We start from the raw sequence: 17010 nt of genomic DNA, 5'->3' as shown, positions 1-17010 counted from the left end.
TTCAAACACAAAAGATTAGACAGTTTAAAAATTCCATTAATATGAAATTTTAGAAAAGTGACCCCCCCAAAAAAATTAATAGTTTTCTAGGGCTATGTGTGGTTGAGGAGCTTGAATACAATATTTAAGGAATTTTTTTAAGGTCAGGAAATAATTCTATACCTTGTTTTTCATAGTAATTGTAAAATGATATAAATTACCAAAATTAATCAAACTATACTCCAAAAATTAGTAAGCCATATAGTATGTAAGTAGACATACACTGTATGAGCAGTAAATAACAATTTAAAGAGAATAATGCTGAATAAAAATGGCATTTTGTCTGAAGGTTTTGCGTTATAAAGAAGAGATTTAGAGCATACTTCATAAAACAAAACTTTAAAGTCCTTTCTCACTTGCCCAATATCCCATTCCCCAAGGCAATTCTACATCCCTTTCATACCCTTTATTCTATTTAAGGATTAATCCGTGGAGTTAATTCAACACCATCTTCACATGAGCTTCTCCTTTCCCTCCTCATTCACATTTACTCCCATCTTTGCGTTGTGACATACATGTTTTTCAATCTTTTAGCTTCTTCAGTTTGAAGCCCATTTCCTGAGTCTACTTTTAGAGTCTTCCTTTGGAAGCACTTGCCTTCAAAGGAAGAACGGAGAGGATAAGTTCTACACATTTGACATCCTCCTGAACTCTAAAGTTGTAAAGAGTAATGATATCACGTTGAAACCAGGGTACATCTGATCCATGCTATGGGACTTGAGTCACCTCACATGTGTTCTGAAACTGAACAATGAATAAGAAGGTAGGCCTTTGAATTATAGCGTTCATAAAGAATATCCTATGCCGTTGACTGTCAGAGGGCAAACAAATCTGTGTTGGAAGAAGTCATGATTGTCTTTAGAGACAAGGAAAGCAAGACTTTGTCTCGGATACATTGAGTATGTTATTAGGAGATGCACCAGGCTCTTGACGTCATGCTTGGATAGCAAAAAAAGGAGACCCTCTAAGAGGTGGGTTGACAAATTATCTGCAACAATGCACTTGAATATAACAGCAAATTTGAATACCAGTTGGTGCTTTGCTCCATTGTACATAGAGCAGCTATGTATCTGAACTGACTTGATGGCATCTAACACCCACCACCTTTTATACAATCTCACACACACACACACACACACACACACTCTAACACCCACCACCTTTTATACAATCTCACACACACACACACACACACAATGCCCCCTAATGGGAAAGAAAACTTCAATGTGTATTTCAAAATAACCAATACTTTCCTTTATAATAGGGACAGAAATCAGAAATCATAAGTGCCAGTTCAACTAAAGGCTCCAGTACTTGTTAATCTATAGTCAGCAGGAAATAATTTAAAGGCTATCCCTTAGAAAATGATATTATAAACCAAATATATAAAATTAATAATAATGTAAGCAACACACCATATGATGCAGAAAAATATCTCTATAAATATATATAAATATACATATATATATTTCAATTAAGCGTAAGCAAAGCACTAAGTCACACTACAACTGAATTTTAAATGGTGATGGTGACGTATATGACACCTAAACTTTTGCTTGGCCACTAAGCCATATGCTACCCGTACCTAGTCTTTCTTTCTTTTTTTTATTTTATATATTATCGTACTTATTAAGGAAACTTCATAAAGAATTTTTTATTAGCCTTTTAGGTAAATTGTAATTTTTATGCAAGAAGAAGATCTTGTATGGTGACAAATAGTATGTATATATAGTAGTAGAAACTAATGTAAGAAAATAAGCACGAGATGAGGCTGCTCATCACATATCTCCATGAATATTTTTTTTTCTAAAGTGTTATCGGCACAGATCGCACAATTCAATAGCTCAGTCACATCAAGAAGAGTTGTCCAATCATCACCACAATCAGTGTTATAACCTGCTACTCCACCTTGTGTTCATTAATATTAGCTCCCCATTCCACCTAATCTCCCCTGCCATACCCCCAAGGAATTATTAATCCATTTACTGACTCTATAAACTTACCTATCCTAGATTTTATATACAGAAAACCTTAAAAGAGAAAAGAAACAACAAATAAAAGTAACAAGAATAACAAAATAAAAGAGAATAGAAAAGAAAGCAAGAATCATTGAAATCAGAACAAATCTGAATGACAAGGAAATCAAATGATAGGGTGCTGAACTTTAACCCAACTGCATCTGCAGCAATCCACCTCCCATTACATTCTGCATGGTAACAAGTTATTCACAGCTCTGGTTCTTGGTCAGGGGGATTCACCGGGGGCTTATTCCCCCTTCACTCCCAAAAGGGTTTTTTGCAATGCATCCCCCTTCCCCAAACCCACATTCCCATGACCTCTGATAAACTACTTTAGCACTTCGTTAGGCTCATGCAAGGTTTCCTTTCCTGGTTTAGTTATCAATCCAAAGTCCTTTCTGTTGGAAGAGGATCACTGGAAAGAGAGAAAAAGCGCCACCAGAATGAGCAAGTCACGTGAAAATAAGCCAGCATGCTCTGTCCAGCTCAACTGTGCATCTGTATTGGCAGTAGATTCTAAATCACTCCAATGGACTGGAAACATTATCTGTGAAACCTGATTATTCAGATAGTAGATCTAAAAACCATAAACATCATGATGCTGATTGGGTTGATTCAAAGATCTGAAGATTGATTCTGTGGAACAAAAATCCATTTAAATACTATCAGGCTCTTCCATGTATATGGTTGTTTTTCTAAACATTCTGAAATTGAGACAAGCTCACCAATTTTATAAAGTAAAAAGTATTAGATCTCCCATTTTTAACAAAGCACTGTGTGGCTCTCTGTAATTATAATTTATAATTTAGGGAATTATAATTAAATTATAATTTATAATTTAGGGAATTATAATTAAATTATAATTTACAATTTAGGGAATTCTAATTAAATTATAATTTAGGGAAAACATGACATGATAGCATATCTATACTAAAATCTCAAAGTTGAGTCCTCTAACAATGGATATTTCCAGCTCATTCAATAAAAGGTATTTCACAAAATTATCAGAAATCTTTTAATATTCTACAAAATAAGGTATTTTGATATAATGGTGCCTTGCTAAACCTCTTGGGCAAGCTAGAAGTGCAGGTATTTACCACTCTGATATCCTCTGGGAATGAAGACAAGTCATCTCAGACCTCAAAAGAGAAGAGCGAACTGCCCTCGATGGGTGATGGGTGTTCCATTTCTTTCTGAGATGTAAATACGCCCCTTGGCTTACTGCTTACACATTGGGTGGCTAACCAAAAGGTTAGCCATTCAAAGCCATCAGCTGTATGGCAAGAGAAAGGCAAGGTTTTCTAGTTTGGTAGAGAGTTCTAGTCCCAAAAACCACAGGGGCAAGTTCTACCCTGTACTAAGAGGGTCGCGAGGAGCTCTATTGAGATGGTACAATTAGAAGGCCTTGTGCCAATGTGGGCTACGTATTGGGCTGGTAATCACCAAGTCAGCAGTTTGAAAGCCCCAGCCGCTCGGTGGCAGAAAGATAAAGTCTTATAAAGATTTACACTCAGGGCAAGATATGACAAAATAACAATTTATAAATTATCAAGGGCTCATGAGGAAGGGGGGAGCAGGGAGGGAGGGGGAAAATGAGGACCTAATGCTGGGGCTTAAGTGGAGAGGAAATGTTTTGAGAATGATGAGGGCAATGAATGTACAAATGCGCTTTACACAATTGATGTATGTATGGATTGTGGTAAGTGTTGTATGAGCCCCTAATAAACTGATTTTTTTTTAAAAAAGGTTTACTCAGAAACATACGAGGGCGGTTCTAATCTTTCCAACAGGGTCGCTATGAATTCCAAACAACTCCATTGCACTAAGGGAATGATCATGCAATTGATCCCTGATGATTTAGTGGATTCCGAGTTAGGCTGCTAACTCCAAAGACAGCAGTTCGAACCCACCGGACACTCTGCTGGAGAAAGACGAGGCTTTCTGACTGTAAAGACGTACAGCTTTGCAAATCCAAAGGGGGCAGCTCTATTCTACCCTGTTGGGTCCCTGTGGATCAGAATCAGCTTGACAGCCGTGAGTTTATGGTGCAATCACAACAGCTACTGGGTTGGGCTCCTAACTTCCGAGCTGTTCTGCAGGAGAAAGACGAGGCTGTCTGCTCTTGTGAAGCTTCACAAAGTCTCAGAAACCCTAGCTAGGGTCTGTGTCAATTGGAATTAACCACGTGGCAGCAGGCTGGTACAATGGAGATACTGTAATAAATGCAAGAGTTAAATCCCTGATTTAATTCTCAGTACAAATCTATGAGGAGACTTCATAAAGTTCATGAAAAACGGAATAAAACAAGAAGGGATTTTTTGATGGACTTCTTAAAGTTCTCTCATATTTGATGTCCCCATATTGTTGATGAAGAAACAGACATAAAGTGGCTAACAAAGCATGAAGGTCACATACCTAGAACTGACAAACCCAGGACTTAGTACAGGAATTCTCTCTCTGCAGTGTATGCTCTCAGCCATTATGCTATGGTATTTAGTGGAAATAAGAATTATAAAGTTAAAAATTGTTACATAATTTTATTTTTCAAATTTATAACAAATTAAAAATTATCTTACAGGAACTTCATATCTGGTTTATGACTTCTCTCTCCTTCTCCTGCCATCATCCTCAGTAACCCAAAGTTAAAAAGAAAGAATGTTATTTTCTCCTGAATAGGCAGCAAAGTTTAGTGATTCAAAGGATAGGTCATACTTTGTGTAAGTTACGTACCATCCATGGTTGTAAGTTGCCGTCAATTTTATTCCAACACATAGCCTACGTGCGTAGAGAGGACGTAGTATATAGGATTTTTAAGGCTGAGATATTTCAGAAGTAAATTACCAGGCTTAGGGGTCACTGGACGAATTTGAATAGCCAGTTCTTCAGTTAGCAGTGATGCTCTGAACCCGCACAGAACTACTGGGAATCAGAGACTCCTAGGAACCTCCATTTGGATTACTGGAAAAATTAAATGAGCTAAAACCTCAGAGCACTTTTATTGTAATGATTGCCTGTTGTCCATTGAAATGCTTTACTTCATTAGAATATTGCAAGTTTAAAATGAGACATTATGAAAAGCACTCAACACACTGCCAAACATCTAATAGGAACTCAAAATATAGATGAGAGTAGCAGCTACATAATTTCATATCAACTTGATAAATCAGAGTCGGGATGAAGTCTAGCCTGTCAATCAGGTGACAGCCTGATGAGGCCTCTTTGTGGACGTAGCCTTCTCCTGAAGATTCTAGGAAGGTCCTCTCTATCTCTGCCTTCCTCTTCCCGTTGACCAGCCACTCTAGTCTTGCCAAGCCCCATGAGATTCCCTCCCTCTCGGGTTTCACCCTCCTGTTGACAAGCCACGTGGAGCCAGCTTGAGGAGCCACGCTCAGAGAGCTGGAAGAGCCACGTGGAGACCGATGCCAGCGTCGCGACGACGCTTCCACTGCCACTGGGTCCACATGACTTTTAACCCACCGGCCTGTGATCTTCCTGCATTTGGCATCATTGTGAGTGACCACGTGTCTGAAGAGGAACGCATGGACAAGTATTGGACATGTGGGTTAATATCAGACTTATGGACTTGATCTGGGCTGGGATGTGTTCTCCATATACAGTTGCTCTTTGTATTGAAGTTCTCTCTTACACACACATGAGTGTCTATGGATTGGTTTCTCTAGTCAACCAGTGTAACACGAGTGAGGGCTCCTTCTCAAAGACATTCAGACCCTCGTGGTTTCTTTCTGAGACTATATGACTTTCTCTCCAAATTTTACAACCAATTCTGGAAACCAGTTTATTTTTAACTCTATATTTGAAGTTCACTGTACTACACAGATAATAAAATTTACATTGGAGTAGTTTTTTAATGTCCTTTGTATTTTTTCTGATTGAATTCCACTTTTTCTGACTTGTGTCCCTATTCTTCTCATTTATTTACACAGAGATTTACACAGAATTCCTATGACACCAGGGAAGTCACTTACCCAAGCACACTTGACATGGACATGCCAGGAAGCATGCCTACTTTCTGTTTGAATGTCTTTATGATTTACTGCTTGTGGCATATGCCCCATTCAAACCTTCTTGACCAAGTGTTTTCAGTTCGCTCTCTCAAGACCCAAGTTTTATTCCATATGTGAACAATACAAAAATATACATAACATTTTAAAATTAGCTGTATATTAATTTTAGTCACCTGTATACTTTTATGCACCAAGAAAAAAGCCTGTAAATGTAAGTTCTCAATCGCTGTCAATCACGTGCACAGAATACAGACTGAGCAGTCACTTTCTCAAGGACAATTTCTAAAAGGTAACTACTGAAAAATACAGAACGAAAACAAAAATTTAATATTTGCATTGGAAACTTGGTTGGCATTCAACTTCTAAAAACAAATTTGGAAAAAATATAATATAAAGCAGATACTCAGTTAATGGGAGCAAGCTGGAAAATGCTAGTTCCAAACTATATTTGAGAGTAATCAAGTTCTGCAAATTGAGCTAAGTCTGAAGCATGATCAGGTTAAGAAAAAAAGAAAAAGACCAGTGTTATTTTGACTGAATTGAAAACAGAGTGTGGAGAAATTTGTATTCTTCCCTGGGAGAACAGGAGGGCTTTATCAGCCCCCATTAAGGCAATTGAGTGCAGAAGCCTGAGCTGATGGTTTGATCTTTACTGATACCTTTCATCTCCAGTGAGCTTATCTACCCTTGGTTTCAGTCCAGACTGATTCTGGACTCAACTATGTGGTAACTCACTCACCTGAAATGCTGCGTTCATAGATATCAGAGTAACATCTTTCCTCATATTAGATCTAAGATTTCTGGATTTGGAGCTACATGCAATGATACAATTAAGTAAAGAACTAATGTTAATGGTTTATGATGATCAGTCCATCTGCAATAGGCATAACATTACCTAGTATATATGAAATAATGTGGAACACAGCAGGGCTATAGGAAATACTTAACCCCTAGTTGTGTGGAGTTCACCATGAAAAGGGGGAAAGCAATCAAATATGCATACATGGAATAAACGCTATAGAAAAGCGCAGGATGTTGGTGATTTTCAGAATCAGACATTTTCGTCTAGTCTAGAGGTCGGGATACTGTGCCTTCGTAGGTGGATTTAGATGGCATTTAAAAGATAACTGAGAATTACTGAACAATCAAGAATGAAGGTGTGGGAGCAGGAGGGACGATGTAGTGGAAATAAGATTTCCTCTCATCTCCAAGTGACTTTCTTTCGTTCACCTCAAAGCAAAGACATTGAGGAGTGTACACTTGGAGAAGTGCCACACTTTTTGTCCTTTTGCAGAGAAGACAATGACAGAAAGAATATGCTGTATAAGGCTGGAGACAAAGGAAACCTCATAAGTTACCTTAAGGATTTTAGAGTTGACCCTAAAGCTCTACTTTCCCTCCTATTATAAAAAATGAGTTACCTCTGCACGTATCTAAGTGAATTTACTTTAGCCTACCAAATGCTTTATCCTGCAATGACACATGCACTTTGCTGAATCAACAATTTTGATATGTGTTGAATAACTCCCATAAGACAAAAAAAAAACCCCAAACTCATTGCCATTGTATAAATTCTAATTCACGGCAAGCATAGAGCCGAACTGGTTTCCAACGCAGACTGTCAAATCTTGTCCCTGCAGAGTGGCTGTGTGGGGGCTCAAACAAGCTTTGCAGGGAGTAGGTGGCATTTCGCCACTTCGCCACCACGGTGCTCCTCTGTACAAAGCTAACTACCCTGAACTATATCACATATTTAAAAAAATCTATTTTGTCTTCTCCATGCCTTTGTTCCCCTACACAACAAATCTCATTCTGTCTGCACTCATTGGCTATATTTTCTCATTTCAAAATAAACAATATCAAGATTTCATACCCACACTAAAACCGGCATGTCAAAATAATCAGTGAATTCATCATGCATCCCATAATTTATCCAATAACATCCAATCTGTTTGCATTTCACTCATTAAGTATCTTGATCAGAAGTTACCCCTACTTAACCTCTGACCTTGTTGAATGTATACGAAGTTCAACGTTACTAATATTATAGTGAGAAGTGGTGGGCCTGAATTTATTTAAATTATTTTAAGTATTACTTTTCTTCTATGGTAGTTTGAGTGAATGTTTACAAAGAAATTAAGTTTTGTATTCAACAGTTTATACACATTTTGTCCTGTGTCACGGATTGAAATACCTTTAACAGTGGCATCTTTCCTGGGTCGCTTATCATTTCTAGTTGTCTTTCTTTCCTACCCCTCCTGGGTGCTGATTTTGGTTGAAGGTAAATACTAATCTTTTGATTTAATATGGTTGACTGAGGACTAAGGCCCTCATGGGTGTGATTATTAATTTAAAGGCCTGTCTATTGCATGGTGGAAGTTGATCTCTGGTGTGGGTTCAGTCCCATGCTTGACCAGTAAGGGCCACAGTTTCAGGGTTCCATTCGTTCTTTATTAGACCAGTAAATCTAGTCACTTTTGTCACTGAATTTTGTTCTCTATGTTTTCTCTTCCCTCTCAGTCTAGGACTTCTTGTGATGAGGATCCTGATCAGAGAAGTGAGTAGAAACCTACAGATCAAGGAGCAAAATAAGTCTGTTCTGATAATGTGGGGTGGGAGTATGACTGAGAGAGTAATAAAAAGCAAAAGAATTGAGAATGTGTATGTCAGACTTCACAGTATATGTTTATATTATTTATAGTTAATTAGTCATATCAGGGCTTTAAATGACCTGCTTTGCTTTATAGCATAAGATGCTTTGACTCTGATAGATCTTTAGAATTTTGTTTTTATAGAATGTGGAACCTACTAGATAAAACTTTCTCTCTTGATTCCTGGCCTTTAGTAGTGTGGATATCACGCATTCACTCTCTGACATGGAGTCGGTTCTGACTCATTCTGACCATATAGGACAGGGGAAAACTGTCTCTACGATTGTAACTCTGTACAGAATAGAAAGCTTCATCTTTCTCCCATGGAGCAACTGGTGATTTCAAACTGCTGACCTTGCAGCTAACAATACATAGCACACGATGCCACCAGAATGTCTTCAATATGTATATAGAACACTTATAATTTAAATAATGCTTTTGAATAGGCATCAGTTGTATAATAACACAAACAAAATTACAATATGACACTTCTTGCAAATTTTCCTTTGGTACAGGAGTATTCAAAACAAAATGTTCTACTTTTGTAGTACATTATAAAATAACATCACCTATTGATAAACATAATTGATAATCAGATAGCACATCTTTAAGGACTCAAAAACAACTCATGGAGGCAGGGAAAGGGCACATATGCTACATTCCAATTACTCACTCTCTTGAGGTAGCATGAGAATCAATTTCTGAGTTGGTGCCAGATAAATGAGACATATTCTGATCTTTTAAGTATAGAATATTGTTTAGACAGGGTTCTCTAGAGAGATAAAACCAGATTGCTGGATATATATATATATATATATATATATATATATTTATTTATTTATTTATTTATTTATAAAGATATATATAAAACACAAGAAATGAACTGTTAAATTATAAACCAATAGATAGATATATAACACAAGAAGAACTGTTAAATTATAAATAGATAGATAGATAGATAACACAAGAAATGAACTGTTAAATTATAAACAGATAGATAGGTATATAATACAAGAAATGAACAGCTAAATTATAAAGCAGTACAGATGGCTCAGTGCAACTCACTCCCATGAGAGAGTTGTGAGACACTGGCAGTCCTTCAAGTCTTGATGGCTACCCGGTAGTCCTCTGTAGAGAGAGATAGGCTATCCCAGCACAGGCAGCAAAACAGCAAGGCAGGTCACCAACAGTCAGCCAGGTCACCAACTGTCAGTCCCCAGCTCAAGAGATGTAAATTTCAATCATGTGGTCTTAAAGGGACCTCAACTTATAGCGACACAGTCCACAGGCTAGGCGTCCCACAGGTGGTAGTGTAGCCTGTAAATTGAGGCACAGAACAAGCAAGGCAGCCGCACACTGGTCCTATGATCAAAGAGTGAGAGACAAGAAATGCGAGGCTCACTGAGCCATTTATCTCTCCACCCTTCAATTAATCCCACTTGTGTTTATCGGCCAGGCTGGCACAATAAACTGACTATCTCAAATACATAGTGGGAAGTACAAGAGTTTGGGATTTTTTAGATGAACCCTAACTTTACGTATTTGTCTTTTTTTATTTTTGGCAAATTTCAATCCTGGTTTAAAGATTTAAAAAGTTAAAATGGGCTATTAAAAATATCCTTGAACTTCAAAGAGCTCTTAAAGTGAAAATTTTCACAATTTAAAAACAAATGAACGAAGCCATGTGTGCTGCACTTCCTTTAGAGTAAATGCATTTGGAGGTTTAGAAAAAATACACGTGAACATTTTAATTTTACATGTTCATAAGACTACATTCAAGGTCCAAGCAGAAAAAAAATTAAAAGCTACTGAAGAAGGAAAATGAAGCCCCGGAGGCAGAGTGCAGTACTCTGCTGCTAACTGATAGACTGACAATGATTGAACCCACCAGCTACTCTGAAGAAGGACACCGGGCAGTCTGCTTCCTTCAAGACACACAGCCTCGGAGACTCCGGGGAGCAGTGCTATCCCATTCTATATGACCACGATGAATCTGAACGACCTCGACTGCAGGGCATTTTGTTTCAGGGTAGCTAAAGAATCACTTACTTTACCACAACACGAATCATGATTATCATCAAAATTCATTTAGCAATTTTATGACTGCACATGTATCATAAAATGCTATAAGTCAGAGATATGCCGTGTTTCTAGATGTTTACAATATTTCACAGATAGGGTGAGAAGAATGTGTGCCTTACTCCAAAAACGAACAGATAATTAGGTATTTACAGCACACACAAACTTTGGAGAGGAGTCTTTCTGTCTCCATCAAAATGTTTGGTGGCAAGTATGGCAAACCTGCCCAAGCAGAAATTTATTGCTAGTGAATGTGACAGCTCATGGGACCATAAACAAAAGAGCAGAGCGAGGCTTTTCACAGGTAAGATAAAGATTTTTGTTGAAAGTTATTGTGTTAATCTGGGTAGACTAGAGAAACAAATCTGGGAGACACTCTTCTGTTTAAAGAAATAACCTTAAATAAAAGAACAATTGTATATTGAGAAAACAGTCCAACTCAGTCCAGACCAAGTCTGATTAGCCCATATGTCTGATACCAATCTATAAATTCCTCTTCAGACTAATGCAACACGTGCAATGATGCTGAATGCAGGAAGATCACAGGCCAATGGGTGGAAAGTATTGCATTTCCAGTGGCTGGCAGTGGAAGTATCTCAGCACTGGCATGGGTCTCCATGTGGCTCCTTCAGCTCCAGGGCTCGACCATAGCTCCATGTGTCTTGTCACCAGGACGATGAAGCAGAGAGTGTGCGTGCCTGCCCTCCAGTGAGCTATTTACCTCCTTGGAGCCTCCAAATGAGGTCATCAAGCTATAACCTCATTGACAGGCTAGACTTCATCCCTTCTCAAGTTGACTGGAGATTATGTAACTACCACAGCTAGTCAAGGAATGTTAATCATCCCTGGTACCTGGCACATAAAATTGCATTGAATAAAGGTTAGCCACACAGTAGCTTACATACTATGTGGCATTCATCATATTACCTATGCGTGATTATCCCTTTAACATTCTTTTTTAATTTTAGTTAAAGTTGTACCTTATTTAAAATATTATCAAATTGACTCAGCTAAAACAAAAGAGGCAGGGGAGGGAAAGAAAAAGCAACTAGGAAATTGAAAGAGTAATTTAGAATTAAATAGCTCATGAAAGAATATCCATGAAAAAAAAGTTTGTATAAAATCAGATCCATTGAAATTGGAATATCCATTAAATGTATACTTCTATGGTTTCAGCATCTAGTGCAGCAGTCTCAACTTTCCTAATGCTGCGACCCTTTCATATAGTTCCTCATGTGGTGGTGACCCCTAACCACAAAATTATTTTCCATGCTACTTCATAACTGTAATTTTGCTACTCTTATGAATCGTCATGCAGGATGTATTTTCATTGCTACAAATTGAACATAATTAAAGCATAGATATTAATCACAAAACCAGTATGTAATTATATATTGTGAAATATTTATTTCTAATTACAAATAAATGAAATTTTGTCTTGAAGCATGGTGAAGCATGGGTACCAGTCTTAATAGAACAACAGTATACTGCATTGCTACATTTTGCGACAGTATGGTTAACAAGCCAACATCAGTGCGAAGGTGGAGATAGCTTCTTTCTCACCATATCAGCATGTATCTGCATGTGGGCGGGCCCACCTGGAGACAGATAGAAGAGCAGTGTCTCAGTTCCTAAGACCATCAGAAGTAAGTGTTTTCTGAAAGTCTTAGGCAACCCCGGTGAAAGGGTCATTCGCCCCCCCAAAGGGGTCATGACACACAGGTTGAGAACCGCTGAATACATTGGTTTGCTAACTGCAAGACCAACAATTCAAAACACCAGCTTCTTGGGAGAAAGTTAGAGTCTGAAAACCCACAGAGGGAGTTCTTAGAAAATCGCTTAGAGAATGCACTTGGAGAATCTCTGTGAGTTGGAATCTCGTCCACATCAGTGAGTTTATTTTCTTAAAATTTGGGGGATATAAATAGTTGTATCAACTTTAGAACTGTTGTAAACAAGATTTGTTAAGCAGAGGAGGAAACTATTATATAGAAATCAATTGATTTTTGTACCTAAATATTTATTCATTTGAATCTACACATATCACCTACATAATCTCCTACATTTCATATGGGAAAACACAAGTTTCTTTTCCAAGTAGAAGGGATGCATGCTCTGAACAAGGACAATGAAGGCAGACTAGGTTAGCAGATAAGGAAATACATATTGAATGCCTTAATAATTAAAACAGTCATAAAAGTCTATGAACAGAGGGGGAAATAGATGATATAAGAAAGTCTAGGAACAGATTAAGTGCATGTAGTTACTTAATATAGCATAATGATGATATCTCTATGAATAAATGATATTAGGAAACAAAATAGCCACTTGTATATATTTTTTAAACTAGAGTCCAAAACACCCATTACCTGAAGCTAAATTCAAAATTAATAAGATATTTATCTTTAAAACTACAAAATCACTATAATAAGAAGCTCTTTCCACCTAAAAGAAGCTCTAGTAGTGCTGTGAGTTAGGCATTAGGCAACTAACCAACCATAAGTGGCTTGATCCACCAGACATTGCACAGGAGAAAACGAAGCTCTCTGCTCCTGTAAAGATGCACCGTCTCCAAATTCTGCACTGGGTTTCTGTGAGCTACCTGTGAATTTGAATTGATCTGATGGCAATGGGGTTGGCTATGGTTATGTTCATGAGTAAAAATTAAAAATTCTATGAACGAAAAGACTCATTATCTATGCATCTTTTCATTGAGTAGATCCCAACTCTTGGAGATCCCATGTATTTCAGAGTAGAATTACGCTCTATAAAGTTTTCAATAAAAGCGATCTTTTATTTTTTTAATCATTTTATTGGGGGTTTTATAGTGCTTTTCACAATCCATCCATCCATCCATTGTGTCAAACACATTTGTGCATATGTTGCCATCGTCATTTTCAAAACATTTTCTTTCTACTTGAGCCCTTGATATCAGCTCATCCCCGCCCCAATCCTTCCTCCCCCATAAGCCCTTGATAATTTATAAATTTTCCCCCTATATCTTACACTGACTGCTGTCTCCCTTCACCCACTTTTCTGTTGTCCAAACCCCTAGAAGGGGTTATATGTACATCATTGTGATTGGTACCCCCTCTCTCCCCCAACACCTTACTCTTACCCTCCTGATATCTCTATTCTCATTATTGGTCCTGAGGGGTTTATCTGTCCTGGATTCTCTGTGTTGCATGCTCTTATCTGTAACAGGGTACATGCTGTGATCTCACCAGATTTGTAAGGTAGAATTGAGGTCATGAAATTGGGGGTTGGGGGAGGTGGAGTGGTTAAGAAGCATTAAAGAACTAGAGCAATGGTTCTCAACCTGTGGGTCGTGACCTCTTTGGGGATTGAACAACCCTTTCACAGAGGACACCCAATTGATAACAGTAGCAAAATTACAGTTATGAAGTAGCAATGAAAATAATGTTATGGTTGGGGGCTCACCACAACATGAGGAACTGTATTAAAGGGTTGCGGCATTGGGAAGGTTGAGAACCACTGAAGTAGAGAAAAGTTGTATGTTTCATTGGAGCTATACTGCACCCTACCTGGCTCATCTCTTCCTTGTGACTGTTTTGTAAGGGGATGAGCTTTGGGTCTCCAGTCCTCACTCCCCCTCATTCACAATGATATGATATTTTGTTCTGGGTCTTTGATGCCTGAAACCAGATCCCATCAACACCTCATGATCACAAAGGCTGATGTGCTTCCTCCATGTGGGCTTTGTTGCTTCTCAGCTAAATGGCCGCTTGTTTATCTTCAAGCCTTTAAAACCCCAGATACTATATATTTTGATAGCCAGGCACCATTAGCTTTCTTCATCACATTTGCTTATGCACCCATTTTGTCTTCAGCCATCTTGTCAGGAAGGTGGGCATCACAGAATGCCAAATTATTAGAATAAAATGTTCTTGCATAGAGGGCGTACTTGAGTAGAGGCTCGATGCCCATCTGCTACCTTAATACTTAACATATAAATATATGTACATAGATCTATTTTCCCATCATTATATATATATTCACATCTGTACATGCCTGTATTTAGACCTCTATAATATCCTTTGCATCCTAGTTCTTTACTCTATTTCCTTTTACTTTCTTCTTGTCCCACTATCATGTTTGGCCTTCATGCAGGTTTCAGTAATTCATTTCAGTTACATTGTCCTTGATTAAACCCCACTCAGCATCCTACGCCATCCATTTAAGATCACTTGCTGTTCCCTTGTCCCTGGATTTGTTAACACCCACTTCCTTTCCCCCGCTTTCCCCTCTCCCATGTCCCCCTGGAACTGTTAGTCCCATTATTTTCTCCTCCAGATTGATTATCCCACCTATCTTATCTAGATAGATATGCAGAGACAATGATAAGCACAAAAACAAGACAAAGCAAAACAAAAGAAGACAAAACAAAATCCAAAATAACAACAACAACAACAACAAACCAATGACAAAAATGAAAAGCCTATAAACATTTATGGGTCTGTTTATTGATCTTTAGGAGTGTTTTCCAGTTGTGTCTAATGGGGTGCCACACTCTGGTTCCAAAGTCTATTTTTCATATTCCCCAGGGAATTCATTGCTTTGCTCCCCTTGCTGCTCTGCTGCATGTCCTTAGTCTTTCGCCCCAGTGTGATAGGGTCAGATCGGGCATAATTCCAGCACTGTGTCTCCAGTGTTGTCCCCCATAGTGCTATGAGCTAGTGACATCATGTCTGTGTCTCATGGTGGGTCCGGCCCTATGGTTGATTTCCAGGCCTTTCTTGCAAGGTGTCTCTGGGTAAATTTCAACCTTTCAGTTATTAGCCATGTGCTTAACTATCTCTATAACCCAAAGACCCCTTCACTCGGTGTGGGGTCCCTGTTGTTATGTGTCATGGTGTCTGTTCAGACTCCTAGTAAGCCCATGTACAACAGAATGAAGGACTGTCCCGTCATTTGTCATCCTCACACTCATTTTTACTAGCCCCTTGTTGCATCCACTGTAGTCCATTTCATTGAAGGTCTTCTTCTCTTTTGCTGACCCTCTACCTTACCAAGCACAATGTCATTCTCTGGAGACTGGTGACTGCTGATGACATGCCCAAAATACATTAGACAAAGTCTTGCCATTCTTGCTTCCAAGGCAATTTTGGCTATACTTGTTTGAACACAAATTGGTTTGTTCTTCTGGTAGCCTGTGATATAGTTTAATGTTCTTCACCAACACTATAATCTAAAGCTTCTAGTTACTGGTCTATCTTACTCATTATTCAACTTTAACATTTAACATGCACATGAGGCTATTGAAAATAACATGGCTTTGGTGAGACTCACTCTTCAAATAGTCATCTTTGTTTTCTAATGCAATATGTCCAATGCAATATGCTGTTTGATTTCCTGATTATTGCTTCCATGGGCTTCATCTGTGTTAAATCCAGTGACACTCATGTATGCATAAGAAAGAGCTTTATGTCAGGAAGTAATGACAAATTTTGGGATTTATCTCAGAAGCATTTTGTCACTGAGGACAACCCTTTTGAATTTTGGTTATGTTTTTCTGTATATGAAACCCAGGATTGATAAGCCTATAGAGCAGTGGTTCCCAACTTGTGGGTCATGACACCTGTGGGGGTCGAACGACCCTTTCACAGGGCTCTCCCAATTCATAACAGTAGAAAAATAACTGTTATGAAGTAGCAACAAAAATAATTTTATGGTTGGGAGGCTCACCACTTGAGGCAGTTAGTTTATTGTGCCAACCTGGCCGATAAACACATATGGGGTTAATTGAAGGGCAGAGAGATAAATGGCTCAGTGAGCCACACCTTTCTAGTTCTCAGGTCTCTTGCTTTGTGTTGGTTGGACCAGGGTGCATCGGCCTTAGCCAGTTCTCTAAAGTACCCAGACTAACACACCATACCATGAGGAACGGTATGAAAGGGTGGCGGCCTGAGGAAGGTTGAGAATCACTGCTCTAGAGACTGGGAGACTAAGGGTTCCTGGAAGTACAGTGGGGGAGTGGAGAGTAAAGGGGAACTGATGTCTAGGAGTTCAAAAATGAAGATAATGCTTTGAAAGGAAGATAGTGGTAGCAATTTTACAAAACTGCTTGATGTGATTGAAGTATGGAATGATATGATATCTGTATTAGCTCCCATTAAAATGGTTTTTGGGGTAAAAAAGAAAATGAAGAAAATATCAAGAAAGCATACCAGCCTAGTC

Source organism: Echinops telfairi, unplaced genomic scaffold, assembly GCF_000313985.2.
Source record: "Echinops telfairi isolate 266 unplaced genomic scaffold, ASM31398v2 ScPeMD7_23;HRSCAF=83, whole genome shotgun sequence".
Taxonomy (NCBI): Eukaryota; Metazoa; Chordata; class Mammalia; order Afrosoricida; family Tenrecidae; genus Echinops; species Echinops telfairi.
The sequence above is the reverse complement of the archived record's forward strand: the minus strand, read 5'-3'. Positions refer to the sequence as shown.